The sequence below is a fragment of the Phallusia mammillata genome, chromosome 4 (assembly GCF_965637545.1).
Source record: "Phallusia mammillata chromosome 4, kaPhaMamm4.hap1.1, whole genome shotgun sequence".
Taxonomy (NCBI): domain Eukaryota; kingdom Metazoa; phylum Chordata; class Ascidiacea; order Phlebobranchia; family Ascidiidae; genus Phallusia; species Phallusia mammillata.
Genome location: NC_137255.1, coordinates 5,153,838 through 5,171,213, shown reverse-complemented (window position 1 = coordinate 5,171,213; position 17,376 = coordinate 5,153,838). Strand labels below are relative to the sequence as shown.

The 17,376-nt window shown below is 35.7% G+C and overlaps 1 long non-coding RNA gene across 1 annotated transcript; it reads right to left on the bottom strand.

The window, feature by feature from the left end:
- Positions 1-92: 92 nt before the first annotated feature.
- LOC145222512 (uncharacterized) lies at positions 93-13,082 on the bottom strand. Its single transcript, XR_013859355.1, has 4 exons — positions 13,017-13,082; positions 2,911-4,345; positions 1,934-1,983; positions 93-1,210 (listed from the first exon to the last, which is right to left on the bottom strand). It is a non-coding gene; the product is annotated as an uncharacterized LOC145222512 (long non-coding RNA).
- Between the last annotated feature and the right edge of the window lie 4,294 nt (positions 13,083-17,376).

Below are 17,376 nucleotides of genomic sequence, written 5' to 3'. Positions count from 1 at the left end.
ATGTGCTGCTCGAGTGCACTTTGTTTACCTGATCTCCAGCTGATGTTAATTGCATGTAAGTTACCTTAACTGCGTCCACATCAATCAATGCACAAAGAATAATTAATTTATTGTCGCAAATAAACGAGTGACACGCATGGATATCTTGTGACCACAACGTCTGCAAGAAAGGATATGAAGTTGACCGACTTCAGCACAAGAATGGGCGCAAGGAGTGTGCGAAACAAAGGTAATTAGTACTTTATAAGGCAGTGTAGCCTATGGGCGCCCGCAAAGTAACTCCGGTCATGTGTGTTTCAATGGAGCAAGAAGCGCAACATTGCGAAAAAGTTGGCAAGATGGGTCTTGGTGCTTTGACGACAGAAAACAAAAAATGGATTACTCTTTGAGGCCAAAATGTTTGAAAAGGTGAAAACCAGGGCATGACCTTGGTTTTGATAAAAAAAAAACTCCCTTGGAGTTCACGATGTGGAGGCTCCTCCTCGCGCAACGAGTGACGACCGACCGATGTAGTATGTCGTCTCCTATTTCAAAGAGCGGTGGTCGCTTGAAAGAGGCAAGTACCCAGTAGAAACAGGTTTGGGCATATCGTTGATTTTGAGGGCGAAAAAATGGTGGATTGGATCTGTGAGGGGGGGGGGGGAGTAGTGTATTCAAAAGTTACCTTCCCATTTAGGGTTGAAAAAAATCAGCTCAAAAGCGTATGCGCAAATTTTGTTTTGAGAGTGACAAAAAGTGAATAGCTTGGAAGCACCGCATAAAAACATGTTTTGGGGAATAATGACAAGTATGGACAGTGGACGAAAATACGATTTGTAGTGTATTTTAGAAAATACATACGCGTGTGCATTACCGCAAAAGAGAAGTTAGGTCTGTTTGGATTGGAGGGGGTGAAGTGAATAAAACTCCCCAAAAAAGCTGGGGATTTTATGGGCCAATAGTGTTAGCAATCAAGTAAAAAAATCGAAGCCATGTGTAAATTTATGGAAGTAAAATTTACTGGAAAGGGTGAGTTATAGAGCATAAAATCGAGTCAACCTACGAAGAGGTTGAACATGTGGGATGAAGTCAAAACATGTAACTTGTACAACTGCTGGCTGCCTGATCTAAGAATTATTTCTACCTAAAATCACACCGGACACAGCGAAGCGAAAAATCAACAAACACAACACAATAAAATGTAGAAAAGAAGCAGATAGAAGCAAGAAATCTGCAAAACAAAAAATATTTATTTAATTAGTAACTTGCCTGTAAGCTTTTTATCATACATGTGGTGATTATAAAATGGTATGTTTTTATGAATATAATTTGGTTTCATACAAAAGAACAGTCTAAGTCAGTGGTTCCCAACCGGGGAGGAATTTAATAAAAACTGTAAAATAAATTTTAGATTGAAAATGCTACAGAATATTTTTGTGTATACATTATTATGCCCATTATGATTTGGATCCGGTTCACATTTGGAACCAGTTGCAAAGGATTCTGAAATGGACATCCCTAATTATAAGGTCTATTTCAAATTACTACAATTTTTTATGTTATATTTGTTTTTCGTCTTGTGGGGAGGAATGGATAGTTCGAAAATGGGAAAAGGAAGGAATGTAACAAAAAATGTTGGGAACCACTGGTCTAAGTAAATTAGTAATAACCTTTCAATCAGGAAAAATGTCTCTGACTTGGTGTCTATTATGAGCTTGTACACATGACAACATTTAGAGTGCAATTAAAATGTTTGTTGCATTACATGTTTAAATCTGCTATAACAACTAGATATTAGTGCACAATCATCATGTAGATTTTATTGGTGTTGTTTGTAAAAGTTGTGCAAAATAAATAAACATAAAAGTTGAATTCAAATTCAATAATTGCTGTAGAATTTATCAACCGTACCAAATTGTTTCCAAACCTAACCAAAACCTAAAGGCATACTTACTTGTTATAGGTAAATCATTGTCATGAAAGTTTGTTAAAAAGATCATCATGCTGCAATATAAAACAAATCGAATTAAAACAAAACAACTAAACTCAAGTTATTACATATATGTTAGTGAATACAAAAAATCAACAAATAAGTTTAAAACGTCCGGCAAAAAAGGCAACATGTACCTTAAGCAAAAGTCATTGTGTGTAAATGACATCAGAAAAAATAGGAATACAATGTTATCAGTTGCATATTGGAAACAATAAGGCACAAAATGTTTTTGTACATAAACTAAAGCAGGCCTGTACAACTTAAAATGATTGCAGCATCACAGCAGAAAAAACTTTGTAGTGAGTCACACGCTAGTGTTATTGTAACATTTATATAATGTAACTGTTGAATTACGATTATCATCAATATAGTAAAAAAGAAACATTTTTTGAACAAAAACCCATTGAAGAATAACTAGAATATGTCATGGTTGTTTTGAAAATGAAAATTAAAGTAAATAACCAAAAATTTCTAAAACATCCAATATGTATCATTAAAGGTTTCGTGAGCCATATGTTGTGCAGGCCTGCACTATTTGACTAATTTCAAAAGTTTATGTCATTACTATGAATATTTTGCATTGGGTACTTGTTCTGTAAATGTTTTTTTATGGGTCCCCAACATACTACAAAGTTGATGGCTAGTGGGGCTATAAAATGAAACACAACAAATCCACATTTTGCAAAGTGCCCGAGTTTCATCCAATTTGAACATGGTTGAAAAAATGATTTTACTCTTTTGAGGCTAGCAGGTAACAACATCCAGTCTAATAAAACAGGTGGCATTTGCATTCTCTCTAGCACTATCTCTAAAATTTTAACTAAATAATAAAGCATTTCATGCAAAAAGTGCCTAAAATTAATCTGTGGAAGGGGGCCAACAATTAATTTCACAAATTTTGTACAATTTAATAAACAGATAAAAACTTAGAAACTTACTTCTACAGGTGAATCCATCAGAAATGAAAGATTGTTCATCTGAACAGAAGTTTCACCCAACAATGCAATGTCAATGCTTGAAATTAGCAAGAAAACAACCTGGTGTCAGTCAGTTGAACCGGCACAACAAACTTGACCAAGCTGCCCCCGGCTAATGTCAAGCATATCAACCCTAATCTCAACAATACAACACAAGATATTCTCCACATACTGATCATGCAACATGGCAGCAAAACACTTTAAAAATACAAAGGACTTGCATAAGTACCACATACATATACCAGTGTACACACCACAGTATCAACAAAACCACAAAAAATACACCACCACATAAACTGTATCAACAAAACCCTAATACTAAAAATACACCACCACAAAAACAGTATCAACAAAACCCTAATAATAAAAATAGTCCACCACAAAAACAGTATCAACAAAACCCTAATACTAAAAATACACCACCACAAAAACAGTATCAACAAAACCCTAAAACGAAAAATACACCACCACAAAAAAATCTATTAAATAAACGTATGTACCGAAGCGAAAGTCACATATACAGTTAGCCTAACAGGGGACAGAAAAGACACAGGACTTGCACATCAATGCCATCTGCGCGCATGGAGACACCCAGCATCAGGTAGTAAACGTGGGCGGCTAGCAGCCCACACCTCGCGGCCATGTTCAGCTCCCCTCAACCAAAATGTCCCAAACGAACAGCTGGCATACCAGACCGAGTACATGGACAAATCATACAACAGACAGCCAGCCCTTTAGAAACTCAGCTTCAGCCATCTTAAAAAGTGACCTGAAGGTCTCAGACAACTTCTGCGTAAGCCTCACCAGACTGACATACAAACATACACGGTATTATTACAACAGTCATCTGACAAGGATTAGAACAAGTTGGGTTCCAAATGTGACAAAGCCACAATATTTTGGGTAACCTTTCCTTGACTGCACCAGGCCAGCAACAGACTTGGCTAACAATGCAATCATCAGCTAAATGCCACAGGGTCATTGCTCGTCTTAATAAGTCCTCCGAAAAGGTCAGCCAAGGTCTGTCCCTGCAACATCAACTGACACAAGCAATATGTATCACAACAAAACATGCCTCCTCCAATCAGTCAACAAGGAATGTAAACTTAGCATCAGCCAAGAAAAGCGTCCTTTTTCAGGGCCTCAACTAAGCCACACCCAAGTAGACATCAAACCCGAATTGCAACAATGGGGCAAATCAGTCACAAGCATTGACATCCGCATAGCATATCTCACACACCATTACACAAGCAGGCACAAGAGCAGACTTTCTCAGGCTAACATAGCAATTACTTTGACACTACTATATTATGACAAAAAAAGAAAAAAAGAAACGGGAAGACATGCATTGTCAGAATGAAACCATGTTCTGGATGTCTTTCTTCTATGAATGTTTCTGCAACAAAAAATAGCAAAATTGGTTAAAACACACACAATTGGAGATTAACAACAAAAAATAATAGTTTCAGTCAGGCCACAGGTTTTAACCTGGTTTACTTGTAGCAGCTTGTAAATGTTTGCAATAATAGCAAGAGTTTCAACATTACTGTGTGAATAAAAACTAGTTGTCATATATGGTATCAAACCCATTTTTAGTTCTAGGACATGCATGATTGTACAACAACTACAAACTAGAAAGTTGGCTATCCTATATATTATCAATTAAATTTAGCTGAAATATTTCATTTTTATCATGAATAATATATCAAATTATGCAAGAAAAATATTGGTTGACACAGACAAACTAAGCCATGTTAACTTCTATGTTGTAAAGTAACATACACTGACTTGCAGAAGCCTCTTGCCATAAGGTATTTGACAAGGTTTTAAAGTTATTCCCTTGTGTAATAAAAACAACATTTGCCTAAATGTGATTTGATTTCATACCAAGATTAAGAACCCACATTGGACATATTGTTCTTAACTGTGTCGCTAAATCGCAATATGTTTATGCTGAGGACAAAGTAAGAAACTCCTCAAAATGTTTCAAAAATGGTAAAAAGAACTACTTTCAGTTAAAAAACACCAAGTTATATTTTAATATTGGATGAGCAATGCATTTTGAACTGATGCCTAAAAATAAACTAGTATATAATAATAGTTGTGCAACATACAATAATTCTGGGGAGATTTACATGAGTGCAACTAAGTGGATTTTTTTGCATAAGAGGTACTCTGTATATCAGGGGTGGCCAACCGGTCAATGCCTAAGAGCCACATTTGTTATTGTGCTACCACAAAGAGCCACATTATACATATAGCTAGGCCAACATGAGCGACCTGTATTAGCCGGATTTATTCTAAATGTCGCACACAAACATAATAATGACACAATTTGACTTGTACAGACCACGGGCCAGTCATTTTTAATGAATGATTTGCACTGTCTTACATACAAACTCTCATTTAATGAATCCCACAAACAAAGTAAAATATCCTTTTTTTCTCTTACTACCAGTAACGGGCGTTGAGATTCATATCTGGTGAGGTACTGAAATATTTTTTTCTCTGTCATTTTGAAGGCTAACTTGACAAAAATTGTTTACTTAAAAGATTTACCCTGCTTTGAACTCACCTAACGCGCACGCCCCAAAGTAGGTGCCGAGTTTTACAAAAATGCAAGGTGGTGAAACTAAATTCATTGCGACATCACTAATGTATTCAACACCAACAATCGCTCAACTCAAACCCACGACCAATAGACAGTCTACCCATAAAATAACGTTGGTAATAACCTGAAACACAACGGATTGAAACATTATTAAATTTGGAACACGTTGTTGTAAATATTGCTGTTGCTTTGTGTCTTATTTGCATTGTACGAAACAATGAGGAATCATTCATTGTTCAACAATTGAATATGTGTCATCATAATCAAGCCATTTGCCCAATAAGGTTGCAGTTTCAAGGCAAGGTTTGTGGCCAGACCGATAGTAAGTTTGTTTAAAAGCAAAATGTCATAGCCACAAACTAACCAAAAAATCCGCAGTGGCCCCAAACTTCCACAACAACGTAAGAGCCGCATAAAACCAGGCAAAGAGCCACATGTGCCTCGCGAGCCGCGGGTTGGTCACCCCTGCTGTATACAATTGGTTTTAACAACCCTAAAACATGTTCAAGTTTATTGAAACTCCAGATTGATCATAGATGGCAGGGTAACGAGGGCCTAGTTTAAGTCAGTAATACTACAGCTGCAAGTTAAGTGTGACTAACAAGCATTATAAACATGATTGAAAGGTGATCTATGTCCTGAGTTACAAAAGGTTATAAATGCACTCAAGTTAATTACTATGTGAGTACCATACAGTATAGTCTTATCAACAACAATGGAATGTTTGTGACAAACAACTAGAAAGTTCGCTGTCTTATGTTGCCAATATAAATATTCTATGTCTGATTTACTAATTTACCATACAGGCATATACATGGCAAAAAGTTGTATTTCAACCAATTTGGGTCCAATACACGGCAAAAAGTTGTATTTCAAGAGACAACAATAAGAAAGTTTGGTTAAATAACCATGCTACATGAACGAAGAAATATCCGATATCTTTCAATTCAGACATTGTTTGAAAAAAATGGTGGGCTAAACACAAGAATCGACACTTTAAATATGGCATATTCTACAAACTGTTGTTACAAACTTTAAAAAATCTATTTTAGATGGCTAATGGGGTAAATGTTGAGGCTACAGGGAAAAACACAACAATCAACATCTATAAATGTCAGATTATACAAATGGGCCAAGTTTTATATATTACAGAAAATGTTGATAACTTCACCCAACTCAGGGAGCCAATCTAAAATAATTTATGCAATCTCTGAAATCTACGAAAACTATTCATAACAGGGTTGGGGTGAGGACTTGCACTTTTTTTAGACTAATATTCTCGTATTGGTGTTTGGCATATATTAGGAAACTGAATGTTATGCAAAATTGCTGTGTTCATAATCAGTTGTACTTTGTTTGGGATTTTGTTTGGGATACAATTATTTCTACCCAGCTTATTGCCAATGCATTTGGAGGTTGTTTAATTTTTTCTACTACATGGTGTTATTATGTTCATTCTTCCATTTGCTGTAATTTTTAGGAACCGTGTTTTTACCTACCGTTTTTTGACCACTGTGTTTTTAACAAACTATTCCATTATTAATACACCAATTTTTTGTTTTGGGATATATTTTGTTTTCTGCCCTGTCGTTTTGCCAATGTTTCTTGACAGTTGTTTAAAATATATTTTCTGACATGCCTTACATGGGTGTGTTATTATGTTATTCTTTCCATTAGCTGTGTATTTTAGAAAACCTGTTTAAGTGTTTTGCTTTCTGTGTTAAGTTCATGGTTGTCCAAGTAATAATATATGTATTAAACATATTCTATGTCTGATTGAATGTGTACATGCCAGTCCCACAAATCACTCATTTAACATCATCATATATTTAACATCACATCAAAAGTATAGTGACAAGATCAGGTAAGCACTGTTTTTTTCCAATCTCTTGTTATTTTTGAAACAAAATTTGCTGAATTACGATTGTCATTTGTCCATGCACTACCATTCATTTTTACATAAGGCCACACTTTTTGTGAAAATTTATGAAAAAATTTTACGTTTTGGGGGCCTGTTAGTCAACCACTGGGTAATTCGGGGTCAAGCTTCAGGAGGATCAATTTAGATCAATTGCTAACATCGCAAATTTGAACAAATTTAAAGCACCAAAATGCTTTCTTGACCAAACACGTTTAACAAACCAGCGTTAGACAGAAACGAATATTTTGGGGTTTAGGGATGAAAATGGGTGAATCCTATTAAAAGTTACAAAATTCTTTAATAAACCTTACATTGCACCAACCAACAAAGCATATAACTCCCTGATGATGTAATTTAGTCAGTACAGCCGCTTTAAAAAAATTACGTTTTGGGGGCCTGGGGTGAACTGTTGGGTCATTCGGGGTCAAACTTTAGGAGGATCAAATTTGGATTAATAACTAACATCTGCCCAAATTTGAAGCACACTTTTTGACCAAACGCGTATAACAAACCAGCATTAGACAGAAAAAAATACAGACAAAAACAATATGTGTCCCTTCATGGAAAGGGGACTCATAATTAGGAACCAAGATTTGGCATATGGTTCCTAACCAGGTCGTATGTTTATGCTGCAGACAAAGTATGAAATTCCTTAAAATGTACTTAATTATAGCTGTTTTAAAAATTGCACATTTTGTGGGTGAAGCTTTCAGCAAAGAGGATCCATAGTTAAATTGCATGCTATATTTAGATCACCATTTCTGGGGTGAAAACAAGTTGGTATGTTGTTGTCATTATCATGTTGAAAAGGTATATGCAATCTCAATCTCATATTGTGTGTTGTTGTTTTAGATGAGTGATGGGGGTTAATATATATTGTCATTTTACATGGTAACTCAAGATTTGCTTTATGAAAGTAACAAAGCACAAAATGTTAACATAAAATTTTTGCTGACATGAAGCTGTAGACAGTGCCAAGGTTGTAAGTTGAAAGTGGTTTCCAGCTTGTAATTTCAGGTTTGGTCCTGCTTACAACTCTGGACAAAGCGCCTTGCTATTTAATGCATCAATTTTAAGCAGAAAGCAAACTATAAAATTAAGCCCCCTACCATAGGTGAGTGTTTAAACAGTTTTGGAATGGGATAAAATTTGGACAATTTGTTTATTTTGCCATAATTAGGTGTCAATTATTGTGTTTCACCCTGTCGCCGAGTGGTCTTCAGCCTTTATAGTGAAATTGCCTTGTTTAGGGCACTGACAAAACAGCCCCCTCTACAAGATTGATATTTTGTATGAAAGTTCTTGTGTTTTATGGAAATATGGGCAATTAGATTCATGCAGCAACATGAAAGCTTCAGTTACAGTCAAAATCTAAATAATTGTTACTACAACATGCAAGGTCTATTTCAGGCTATTCTAACAAATCTAAGGAAAGTTTGTTACATCATAGACAAGATAAAATTGCAATTATGTGCAAACAATTGCCTTCTTTTGATTGAAAATAATGGGTCATTACTAGGTAGAGAAGAATCCTATACATTTCACATGAACTTACTGTACAATAGATTTGCCAAGTTAAATGATACAAATACTTTGCAGTGTGGGGACCGTTAATAGGCCTATAAGAAGTGTGAAAGCGAAACAAGTTTGTGTGAAAGCTCGCTACCGTTGTGTTTAAAAGGTATGGCCTGTCACCACTCACCTAGCATAGCCTAAAGTGTCCCCTGTGGCAAAATAAATGCTCAACCTTGCTCTCGAGATCACAAAAAAAACACAAACAAATGCCTGCAAACACAATTTGTGTAAATAACAGCATGTTTAACTCATGGGCTCCATGTGTCTTGTGTTTGTTTGCAAGACGAATAAAAACTGCTTATAAGTAAAAGTTAGCTCTCATCTCACAGTTGTATATATTAATACAATCCTTAATTTTGAAATCGACCCCTCTTGGAAGTAAAATCGCTCCCCAACTCCAAAAAATGTCACAATCGACCTCTGGGGGCGATATTGTCCCCATTGAAGAACCCTGCTGTAGCCCTAATATTTACCCCACCAGCCGTCTGAAATGGGTGAATTTTTTAAACAAAGTTCGAATTGGATGAAATTTTTGCAGTTTGATCATTTTGTTTTTTGAACATGTGGATTGTTGTTTTTCACCCTGCAGCCCCAAATATGTACCCTTCTAGTCCCATAACATGGGTGAATTTTTTAAACAATGTCTGAATTGGATGAAATTCAGACAGTTTGTTTATTTTGTAATTTAAATGTGCCGATTGTTGTGTTTCATCTTGTAGCCCCAATATTTACCCCACTAGCCCCCCAAAATCGGTAATTTTTTTAAACAATGATATTTTGTTAAGCAACTCCTTGTTTGTAAAAGATACTTCATTTATATAACATTTAAGTTTGTCCTCTTATATGAAGGGGGAAACATTGGCAAAATAGAGTACTGACACCTATAAATAGCAAAATTCTACAATCCATCTAAATTTCACAATTGAATTGTGAAAAATGTACCCAGTTTAGAGACCAGTGGAGCAAATTGTGGGGCTACAGGTTTAAACAAAACAATCAACATCATTAAATAGCAAACTTTACAAGCTATCCAAATTGTATTCAATTTGAACATTATTTTAAAAATTCAATCAATTCAGGGGGCCAGTGGGGCCAAACTTCAGCTAATTCCAACATTGTTAAAAAATTTTACCTATATTAGGGGGCTAGTGGGGTAAATATTGGGGCTATACAGCGAAACACAACAATAAACATCTAGACCAGAAGTGTTTAACAAAGGAAAATTATTGAAACATAAACCCACACTTCTATATAGCTACCTTAAAAATTACAAATTCAATTATTTTCATACATTATTATGATGATGAAATAATGCGAACTTAGTCTGATCATCGAAGCATGAACTTTAAGAATCTGTTTTGTTCTTTGCGTATATATACTGTATAGGTTTAGCGCAGGGACAAGTACCGTCTACGTTCATGAAGGCAAACTAACATTTTATTGACACTTATATATGCCGCATACACTATTTCAAAAGCCTAGGTCATTGTTTTTCAAACCATTTACAGATCAGATGTTTCGGAATTTTCCCGAGTAGGACTCATGGTTCAAGATGAATACAATGCTAAAGTCAATTAAAACCTTAGCAAAATGAAACCTTAAGCTGCTAAAAGTAATTTTCACTTGTACCACTACAACATGTGGGATTCATTTTAGCTAAATATTATTTACTTGGTTAAACATAACAATTATCTAAAAGCGGTTTGTGACATCACAGAGAAGATAGACATCAAATTATGTGCAAACAATTACTTCCTTTGTTACTTGTGTTGAAATAAAAAAATAAAGATCAGCAGGCAAATAAGATTGTGGAGCCTAGAGCTGAGCTCTTGGAGGTCAACAAAAATGGTGCCATAAACCACTCAGGGACCATGAACTCTAGTTTGGAAACATCTAGCCTACAGTGTTAATTTCATGAGAATGTAACCACATATTTTTCTGCGACCGGGGCAGCGTTCAGTATCAAGGTCTTTAAAAGCATTTTGACAGGTAAGGCCACAATTATTGCCCTTAAAAAGGCCACATACGGCCTGTGACTTCTAGGTAGTTTTTAAATTGGTCCTGGACAGATTTTGAGTTGGAGACCCCTGATCTACACATAGCAAATTTTACATGCTATCCAAATTTTATTCAATTTAAACATTATTTAAAAAATGCACCCATTTTAGGGGGTCAGTGGGACAAATTGTGGGGCTACATGGTTAAACACAACAATCAACATCATTAAACAGCAAATTTTACAAGACTTCAGCCAATTCCAACATTGTTTAAAAAATATACCCATTTTATGGGGCTAGTGGGGTAAATATTGGGGCTATAGGGTGAAGCACAACAATAAACACCATTTTATTCTAATAAAATATGAGACCACCATGGGCGGATCTAGACGGGGGTGTTTGGTGTTTCGACACCCCCCTCTTTTGGTGAAATTTGCCGGACTCCCATTTTGAAAAAGTTGTGCGTAAATTAAATAGGTCAAACATTCCGTTTACTCTGCATGATTACAGGGAGTTCTTATCTCAAAGCCGTTCGCCTTCATCGTTTTGTATTGGCCTATCTAGCAATCTATTGTGACGTAACAAGGGTTAAAATGAAGAGTTTTTTGCACTGACAATACAAAAGTGATTATCGGCGCAGAAGTCAAAAGTGCTGACTGTACTAAATGTAATGTATTAAACTGTTTTCGCTTTTTAACAATGTTAAATCTGATTAAACTGGTTTAAAACGTTTAATGCTATATTGTTTACGGCCTACCAAACACGTAATTGTTTTTCACAAATATATATTCGATAGATGTTAATCGAACCATGTTGTTAAGGTACACGTAATTGGTAACTTGCCAATGCTTGGCATTTTTATGCCTCGGATAGTAACAAACTTTATTGCATTCGTAACGTTGCATCACTCAACAGCACGGAAGCTTTGTGCGGCAATGATAGTAAAACAGTTTTTCCCAACCCCAAATCTCTGTTATGCATTAAGCGCTGCGTAAGTGTACAAAAGTGATACCCTGCGACCGCAGCTTTTTGGTTTGTGAGTGACGTTAAGGTTATGACGTTTTTCAGAAAGGGAAATACCCAAATCGTATTACACCAGTATCGCATCAGGGAATTTCCCAAATAATTGTTGGACACCCCCCTTAATTTTTTTCTAGATCTGCCCCTGGAGACCACGATGACACAACAACAAGTCCTGCAAAATTTGACCACTGGAGGTTTTTGAGCAACAACCGTTAATGCTACTAACATCATACAGCTGACAACCCCGTAACTATTATGTGCAAAAACTTCTACCAAGCAATCCACAAACATAAGTAATGTATGTCTGGTTGCCTTTATAACACTAATAAGCCACATAAACCTTTTGTTTGCGGTGCCAAATAACATACAGAAATGAGTCACTTTGGGGACTAGCGATGTAAATACTGGGGTCATCAAAACAAATGAAGCATATGACACATCTACATAACTATATCTACCATCTGTTAAAGTATCATTGAAATCCACCAAACATATCAAGGAAAAAAACGAGAGAAGAAAAAAAAGACTCAGGTCAGAAACAAAAACATTTTGTACAATTTTTCAATGATACTTTACAATTTTTAAGACATTGTCCTTGAAAATAAGGACAAATCTTAGAAATAAGAACAGTATGGCAACACTGTCAATTGCCTATATATATCTCCAAACATCCAGGTTTTATAAAAGGATGGGATGACTTGGCAATAACGTTAATCAAAAAAGTGTGAAACAATACAAGATTTATATACAAACAATATTTTTTCACACATTCTGGTAAACAATTAAAGTGTAGGCAAATCAGGTAACAACACAATCCACTAAATTACATAAGGGGTCATAAATCCCAATTATTTCCATGGCCAATTGGTCCTGAATTTAACTGAAATCACTTATCGTTTATCGTTAGTTTAAACAGTAATTACTACTACAGACAACTTACTGGTTATGGATTCAATCTTTGCTACCAGGACATTCACATTTTTTTGTTTTCCACATCCTTCCGAAAGTCCTGGTAAAAAAAGAATATAAATAATCTTCAAATCTCAAACATCATGAATTTACTATAAACAACCCAGATTATTTTAATTGACATAGAAGTGTTAAACCTGCATGCCAGCAGTAAGTCATTCACATACATTCTGCTTTATCAGATCGGTGGTTGTAACAAACTAATAAAAGCTGACATATTATTTTAACAAACATTCAATTTTGGCTTGTCCATTTGTTAACAGTCGAAAAAAAAATTCACATGTCAGCAGAAATATCCAGGACTTTAACCACCACGGTGTTACAAAAAAATTAAATTTGGTTAGGTTTGTTGTACTCCAGAAATGTAGGTTGGTGGGTCAATTATTTGGACTTGCACATTTGTATATGCAGTATGGTTTACAATATATACACCAATGGTAAAGAAAAAACAAAGAGCTACAAACAAGATCCAGTTTTAAAATGCTGTCCATATGAATAGCACTACAGACATCTCCATGGTTTATATACATCCAAACATTTATTGCCGCATTTGTTGTTTGTTGATTTACAAACAACCAAATCTTGATCAATGTTTTGTGTAAATATGCCCTATGGGATTACCTGAATGATGATCTGAAAAACATACATGTTATTTATTTGCATTAAAATATTTGAAATAAAAAACACAAAAGACAGAATATATATTTTTGTAAATGCTGAACCAACTTGTATGCTAAAATAGTTTCTTTAACATATACGAAGGGCAATGCTGTGAAATAAGTTTTTACAGACTGACTGCTAACTGGAAGATGGCAATGGTCTATCCAACAAGGTGCACCAGAAAAGAATATGAAGAAAACAGGTTGAATGGGATACAAATTTCACAAGTATTTGTCCTAATTAACTTTTTCTCCCTTTAATATGAATTCTATATGGACAGTACAATTGCTTTTAAGCTTTTTCAAAACAACAGAGAAGCTTCCTGTCTATTGAAAGTTTTTAGTAAATCATCTTCTAGTGCAGGGGTTCTAAACCTTTTTACGATCTCGTACCTCTTGGACGCTCTGCATTGCCATGCGTACCACTTTGTACAGAACAACTAATTTGATCGAATCATATTTAATGGAGAAGAATAATATTGTCCCACTAAAATAACACTAAAGCACCGCACCTAAATTTAAGATTTTTGTTACATGTATTTTCGCTGCTTGAGATAATTAACGCCTACTGTCCAACAGTGTTGAACGGTTTTTCAAAGCAACTGTGCTTCTTGTTTACAATTGACATGGCCTGTATTTTGAAGATCGCAATGATACGAAACAAAAGGAGTAGTTACGTAACAATGAGAATAGGCTTTGGGAAATAATTTTGGTAAACAAAACCAGATAAACAAAATATGAAGTTGTAAATCCAGGTTTTTGTGAAAAAAAACAGAATCTACTCGCGTACCACCTGAAAAACCTTCGTGTACCACTAGTGGTACGGGCACCACAGGTTGGGAACCCCTGTTCTAATGTATACAAACTGCCATGGTTATGGTGCATATGAGTTTCTATAAAAAATCAGCAACACACAGTCATGGCAAATATGTTTTTTTTTTAAATCAGAACTGTGTGTATGAGCAAGAGTTGGCTTATTTTAGCACTATTTTTTTTGTTTAAAATGCTATCAAAAATACAGTAAAGGCCTAGGTTGCTCAGGAATGGAAATATACTTTGATAGCAGCTTTTGTGTATTTATAGTTATGTCTAATAACAACATATAAATCATCCCCTATAACAGGGTTGTGAAATTAAAATCTGTAATTGCACTTTGAATAGAAGTTATAGTGTGGATTTTATGTAAGGAGTGGCCTGTAAACCATTTCACTACAGTGCTAACCTAGTCTGCAAAATATGGCTGTTTCAAATAAGTCTTCAGGCATGCAGGATCTACATGACCCAAATGCGCACACACATGATGCTAAGTCTGTGTGCAAGACAATTTTAGCAAGTGACATAGAGGTCAAGGCAGAACAAATAAATATTTTGTTGCAAAAATTTATGAGCGGTAAAAAAATTGATTTAAAAAAAAATTCAGTTACAATAAATTGGGGAGTCATTTGTGGCTATCATACAAAAAGGACTACAGTACAACTAACACATACCTAACACTTTGGTCACTCAATTATTTCTAAACTAACTTTTCCTTGTCCAAATTATACATGGTATTTTGCACCAGGACAAAACATCAAAAAAACAAACGACCAATCTATTAAAAAAAATCTATTTCAAGTGTTTAAAGGAGTATAAGACCAGTGGATTTTTTAAAGAAACAATGACAAGCCACTGCTTAAGAAAATTCTCGATTCGCGCCGCAAAATTGCGACACCTTACCAAATCTACTTAACCATGACCAAGTCAAGTCAAATTTTATTTGCATAGTCAATCATTGTTGAAGTTCCATTGTTGAACGGACACGTACACAGCAAGGACACCGAAAAAACATAGGTTATCAAGTCAAGTGTCCTGTTATTTGAATTGTGGCTGAATTCCGTTTTCTAGATATGTCATGCCGCAGGATCGCAACCGACCGCACAAACCTGGCGGGGTACGTCCGGTTGCATGAGTCGGTGGTGAACCCCACGGGTATTTCCAAAATGTTTCCGAATTCGAACCACAGGGCTTTTTAATGTTTTAATGTATAATTCTGCTTTTTATAACCTAATCAGCATTACCTTCAGTTAAAACATCCAAAATGCATCAGTCTTCACCATGTTCTGACTGTAAAAACGTTTTTTTGAATCAAAACTGACATAAAACTTGCAACGTCGACAATACTGAAGTCAAAGTAACCGCTTAGCAATCTAGACGTGACGTAAAGGCAACCCGCAGATTTCCGCTGCTGTGATTGGCTTAAAAAGCCCTGTGGTTCGAATTCGGAAACATTTTGGAAATATGCGAACCCCACGGGTTCTGCTGGATAAATGAAACCCGCCTAAACGGAAACACAAGCGCGGTTCCTCGGAACGTTTCCTGTGATCCTGTAGGCAGACCCGGGTGTCCCGAGGACAGTCCTTTACGACGATGAGAATATTGCCGTTGAGCATCTCCTCCTCTGCTTTTGTACGATCGATGTCGAGATCTCAGATGTTATTGCCTCAATAAATGCAAGCAATTCATTTTTTTCAAAGAGGACGAGCGTGGCAGAGACTTAATGTCTTGTGGTAATTCTTCCCATACTTTTGGACCTCGATGGAAAATTGATCTTGTGCCCAACGCAGGGTTTACGCGTGGATGAAAGCATCTGACATTGTAGTTAAGGCTTAAAAAGTTTTTCTTGGCGCAAATAACTATTCTATGCGCAAAAATCGTATTTTAAAATATCATGAGTTTTTGTGTTGTTTTATTCTACCCGTGTCCTAAACAGATGTACTGTGGTGTATCGTGTATTGCGGAAAATCTACTAATCCCATAACTCACGTCAGTCGCACATTTAGCCAATGTTAGTACCAATAAGCCCAAGTATCACACGAGGACTTTATCATGTGATTGCATGATCGTTTTGTTTCGACATTGTCACAACTTAAGTACTCGACTTTAATTGCCATTTGTCGCTATTTAACACCATTTACCATCTGTACAGTTACGTCATCGTCACTCTTTTTACTAGATATATATTCACGTGTGTTGTAACGATAAACGCTAATATTCCTTAATCTCTCTGTTTAAACGCCGCCTTTATATTAGACTAAGCTCAGACAAGCAGTAGCTCAGATAGCCAAGGACTTAAATCATAAACATCTGCAGTGAATAATACTTCTGTAGTAATAAGTACGACGTCAACTGTAACCACCCCTACAGTGGGCTATCTTGGTCGAGTTTCTCCAAAAAAATATGTCAAAAGACAGAGCCTTTCAAGTTTTCATGCATATGGGGTAAAACTTAATTTTATTCTTTTCTTAGTATTCATTTTTTGCCTTGGGAAACCTGTTCTTGGATAATAAATTTTGTCTGACGTAATATACATATGCCATGATCCACAGATCAAGACTCATGTGTATTTTTTGCCTCGTTTCCCGCAAAACTTTACCGAAAATACCTTAATATCCAAGTAAATGACGATAACATCACCATTCCACCAGCAGCTTACAGGTTCATATCGAAATCTGAAACATTACATGGTGTGGAAAAACGGAAAAAAAACACAATGTGTAAACTACCTGGTAAAACTATTTCCATCCGACAGTCTGATTTCACCAACGCAAAAGTTGATTTTACACCCAATGCCATATTGATTGACCTTCCACATACTTCCCTACAGGGAAGGAGACCCATAATAAGAATCAAATT